This window comes from Chrysochloris asiatica, unplaced genomic scaffold (assembly GCF_000296735.1).
Source record: "Chrysochloris asiatica unplaced genomic scaffold, ChrAsi1.0 scaffold00083, whole genome shotgun sequence".
NCBI lineage: Eukaryota > Metazoa > Chordata > Mammalia > Afrosoricida > Chrysochloridae > Chrysochloris > Chrysochloris asiatica.
Window position 1 is genome coordinate 9,855,624 of NW_006408601.1, and position 5,046 is coordinate 9,860,669.

The window sequence follows — 5,046 nt, forward strand, 5'->3', positions numbered from 1 at the left end:
TGATCAGGAAATGGGCTTCTCTTTACACTCTTCTTCTTGAGAAATTTCAAGATGCCACTGTTGATTGTTTTGACGTAATTTAGGATTTAATTTTCAGCTTATTTCCTTTTTTGTGCGCTTGTCCTGCTCCACAATCCCTGTTCAGGCCTTTTTTTTCTAGTTATAAACAGTTCAGGGCTGGCTGTGGTCATTTGGTTTTAATTGGAAACTATCTCTTTAAATTTCAAGGAGATCTGTGCACATGCGTGGTAGAACCCTCTGAGGGTGGGTCTGGGGTGCCCAGTAGCTCAGACACCCCCTATAGTCACCTGAATGGAGGTGTGCAGACAGCAAGGGACCAATGAAGAGCTACCAAAAGAAAAGACTGTCCACACCTTTATCTCTGCAGTTCTGCCAGACATCTGTGGCCGCTCCAATTCTTCCCCCACTTTGTCTCAACCAAGATGGCGGCTCCTGGAGCAGCTGAGCATCCTGGACTAGAAAGCAATGGATTTCTTGCTTCTGCCACAAATTTCCCCCAGCTATAAGCCTTCCAACCTTCTAACTATTCCTTTATATGTGGTTCAGAGTTCTGGGACCATCCCCTGAGCCTGTTTGGTTAGGTATTCTGTGTTGTTGCTGGTGGAGCTCTTTACAACATTTCCACCCGATCCGCCATCTTGTTGTTCTCCCAGTGTACTCTTTGTAAACTTGTTTTGATGTTGTTAGGTATTGTTGAGTTAGCTCTGACTCATAGTGACATCATGCACAGCAGAACAACATACTGCCTGGTCTCATGCCATCTTCACTGTGTAGTCATTCCTATGTTTAAGGCCATTTAAGGATAGCCATTGTACCTGTCCACCTCATTGAGGGCCTGCCTTCCTCTTTTACCCCTGACCCTCTACTTTACCAAGTATGATGTCCTTCTCTAGAGACTGGTCCCTTTTGAAGTCTCATCAGCCTCTCTTCTAAGGAGTATTCTGGCTGTACTTCTCCAAGATAGATTGGTTCATTCTCCTGGCCATCCATGGCATAGTCATATTCTACCCCAACCATAATTCAAAGGCATCAAGTCTTCCTTATTCATTGTCCAGCTTTCACAAGCATATGAGGCAATTGGAAATACCATGGGTTGGGTCAGGCACACCTTAGTCCACAAAGTGACATCTTTGCTCTTTAACAGTTCGAAGAGGTCTTTGGCAGCAATTTTGCCCAATGCAATATGGCGTCTGATTTCCTGATTGCTGCTTACATGAATATTGACCATAAAATGAAATTCTTGACAACTTCAATCTTTTCTCTGTTTACCTTGATGTGCTTATTGGTCCAGTTATGATGATTTTTGTTTTCTTTATATTGAAGTGTAATACCTATGTAAGGCTGTAGTCTTTGATCTTCATCAGTAAGTGCTTCAAGTCCTCTTCACTTTTAGCAAGTAATGTCATCTGTATATTGCTGGTTGTTAATGAGCCTACTACCAGTCCTGGTGCTGAGACTATATTTACATAGTCTAGTTTATCAGATGGAGTCCTGGGGTTGCGCTGTGGGCTAATGAGTCAGACTGCAGTCATTTGAACTGCAAGGTCATTGGTTCAAGCTCACCAGCTGCTCCTTAGAAACCCTATACAGGGTTGCTATGGGTTGGAATCAACTTGACAGCACTTAACAACAACAACAGTTTATTAGATGATTTGCTCAGTGTACAGATTGAATAAGTATGGTAAAAAGAAACAACCCTGATGCACACTGTTTCTAATTTTAACACCTTGTTCTGTTAAAAAAACTGCCTTTTGATCAATGTGCAGTTTCCACATGAAAACAATTAAGTGTTGTTGTTTTTTTTTAATTAAATTTCATTTCTCTTAACTATCGCTTTGAGTATGCTATGCTCTTTGACCAGAATGCCTCTTTCCCATCATTCATTTAACAAACACCCAACAAGTATGTGCCATTTATTGTATTAGAGGCTGGGGCTATAGCAGTGAATGGGGCAGATTTCTAGTGGAGGGGTTTTTGTGGTTGCTAAGTGCCATAGAGTTGGTTCCGACTCATAGCAACACTATATAGGTTTTCTGAAGAGCGACTGGTGGATTTGAACCTTCAACCTTGTGGTTAGCAGTCCAGTGTTTATCCTACAGTTCCACACAAGGACTCCAGTGGAGGGATGCAGCCGCTGCTATGTGTTGTGGAGTTGGTTCTGACTCATAGCGACCCTCTATAGGGTTTCCAAGGCTGTAAATCTTTATGGGAGCAGAAAGCCTCATCTTACTCCTGTGGAATGGCTGGTAGTTTCAAACTTCTGACCTTGAGGCCCGACTCATAATCACTATGCTACCAGAGCTCCTTAGCAATCCTTTATTGAGTTTCCAAAACTGTCCCTCTGTACAGGAGTAGAAAGCCTCATCTTTCTCCCACAGAGCAGCTGGTAGATTCAAACAACTGACCTTGTGGTTCATAGTCCAACATGTAACCCACTGTGCTACCAGAAGTGGAAGGGCGCTGTTGTTAAGTGCTGTTGAGTTGGTTCTGACCCATAGCAACCCTGTATAGGATTTCTGAAGAGCAGCTGGTGAGCTTGAACCACTGACATTGCAGTTCAAACAACCTTGCAGTTCAGTTCAGTAACCCACAGCGCTACAACCAGGACTCTGAAGTGAAAGGGTAAGGGCACAGAACTACATGTGTCCATTGGTAAATAAGAATCAGAATCACTAAGTATCCTTTTCAAGGTGAGCTTCTCTCAAGACCCAGACCAGGAGTGATTTCTTTGATGAAGCCCTCCCTGGAACACATCCTTTGTCCTTGTCATTTTCCTTGTACAAGCCTCAATTATAGCTCTTAACATACTATGTTGTAATATACTTGTCTACAAGCTTCTTTTCAACTGACAATACATTTCTTGAAATCAGTGACTGTTATTTAACTTTGTTTCCTAGCTATTGGGAGAGGGCCCAGCTCAGTATGAGTTTAATAAATGTGTATTGAATGAAGGAAGGAAGAAAGAAATAAAACAGGGAGTGGATGCTCTCAGTGTGTCTACACAAGCGGGTCTGCCAGGGTAGCTGTCTCTTAGTTGTTGTTGTTGTTAAGTGACATCAAGTCGGTTCCAACGCATAATGCTCCTGTGTAGTTTTCCAAGGAGTGGCTGGTGGATTTGAACCACTAAACTATTCTCTTAAAAATTACAGCCAAACCTGAATGTCTACTACTAAATGGATTCTGACTTAACAAATATACTAAAAAAGCACATTATGGTGACCACTACTTGCTCAGTGAAACCCCATTACAAAGGGCCAATGAACCCCTAATATAACAGATCCTAGGGCATACTAGGACAAAACCCTTCTGCTTGGAACCAAAATTGAGCACCAGGTGTCTTTCATCTAATGGAATTTTCACAGAAACTAAACTTATTCCTCTACCTCCAAAATAACTTCATTGTTGAACTAGTTAGAATGGGAATCAAAGGTATATTTCTTTCTAGGACAAAATAGGAGTTTGGAAATATTTCAACCCTTCAAGCCTTCAAGGCTTCATTTCACTGGTACCTGGTGCCCTACCTTCCTGACAGTTTGATTATTTTATGGACCAATGGTGCCACATTTGACCAATTATTGTAGTCACGGAAGTGAGCAGGCCCTGCCCCAGGTAGGCAGAGGGCAAACCTAGACTCAGGCTCCCTTGTCTCTGAGGCCAGATTTGTAATGCTGGTGAATTCCTCCTTCATCTCAAACACCAAGCTCCCCTGGGAGGGCCGTCACTTCTGGGGCAAGCTCAGAGTCACCATCTCACACTGTCTTAACAATGGCCAAAGCGATTATCTCCATTTTAAAGATGAGGAAATGGAGGCCACAAGAAGAAAAATAACTTGCTCAAGGTCACACACACAAACTTTATGTTTTGGTTCCAAGTGATGTCCTCTTCTGTGACTCCCTTTGATACTGGGAGCACCTGGCCTGCTGCTCAGAGGCTTGTTCAGAATTGGCTCTCCATAGAGTGCAGCTTCCCTGAGTGATTTTGTACTCCAAGTCAAAGAAAACAGTTTAATGTGGGGTTAAATCATTTTGTGCCACCAGTTCCCTGCTTTCTTGTTGTTAAGGGCCATCGAGTTGGTTCTGACCCATAGCGACCCTGTATAGTGTTTCCAAGGAGCAGCTGGTGAATTTGAACTGCTGACCTTAAGGTTCAAACCGACTTTGCAGTCCAGCGCATTAGCCCACAGCGCCACACCAGGACTCCCTGCTTTACCTCCCCTGAACTCTCCACGCAAGAAAATCCTTGATTTAATAACCAAGAGCCTGGGGCAGGGGCAGGGGCAGGGGCAGGGGCAAAGTGTGAGTATTGGGGAGAATTGCTGGTCCACAAACACTAACTGCCTGCCGGAGTATGATTCACTGCTCCAGCTCTGTTATCCCAGAGAATATTTTTCTGGCAGGAGCCCAAGCAACAATGTTGGCACCCATCCGCTGGTCTCACTGATGGCGTTCCCTAAAGAGCCCCCTTGGACCAAGACAATGGAGAGTTATCCATTACTCACTCTGTCAGGACACACCTCCACGAGGTGGTCTTTTGAGACAGCAAAAGCAAAGGGAGCCTGAGACTGGGGCGCAGCCAACCCCTGAGTGGGCGCCTGGCTGACGGGAGGAGGCAGGTGAGTCAGGAAAGCTTCAGGCTGGTGGCAGCAGCATGCCCAGGAAGTCTCAAAGTGCCCTGGCTGATAGCACTGCTATGGGTTAAAGAGGAGGGCTAGAGAGGCAAAAACTGCCTGTCCCCAAGTACCTCTCAGGGAAACCTGGAAATGACAAGAAGTCACAGGGTGAGGGGGCTGGTAAGACAATTAACACCCCCTCAGGTATCCCTGAGCATTCCTGGTGGCCTGAGAGATGATATTTAGAGCTACACAGAACAAATATGCCCCTTTTGTTTATGGTAAGTACTATAGCTAGGGTAATTTGTAGGAGAATCAAGAAATCCATTGCTTTCTAATTCAAGATCTGCAGCTGCTCCAGGAGCTGCCACCTTGGGAGAGATACAGGTGTGGACATTTTTTTTTTTTTTTTTTTT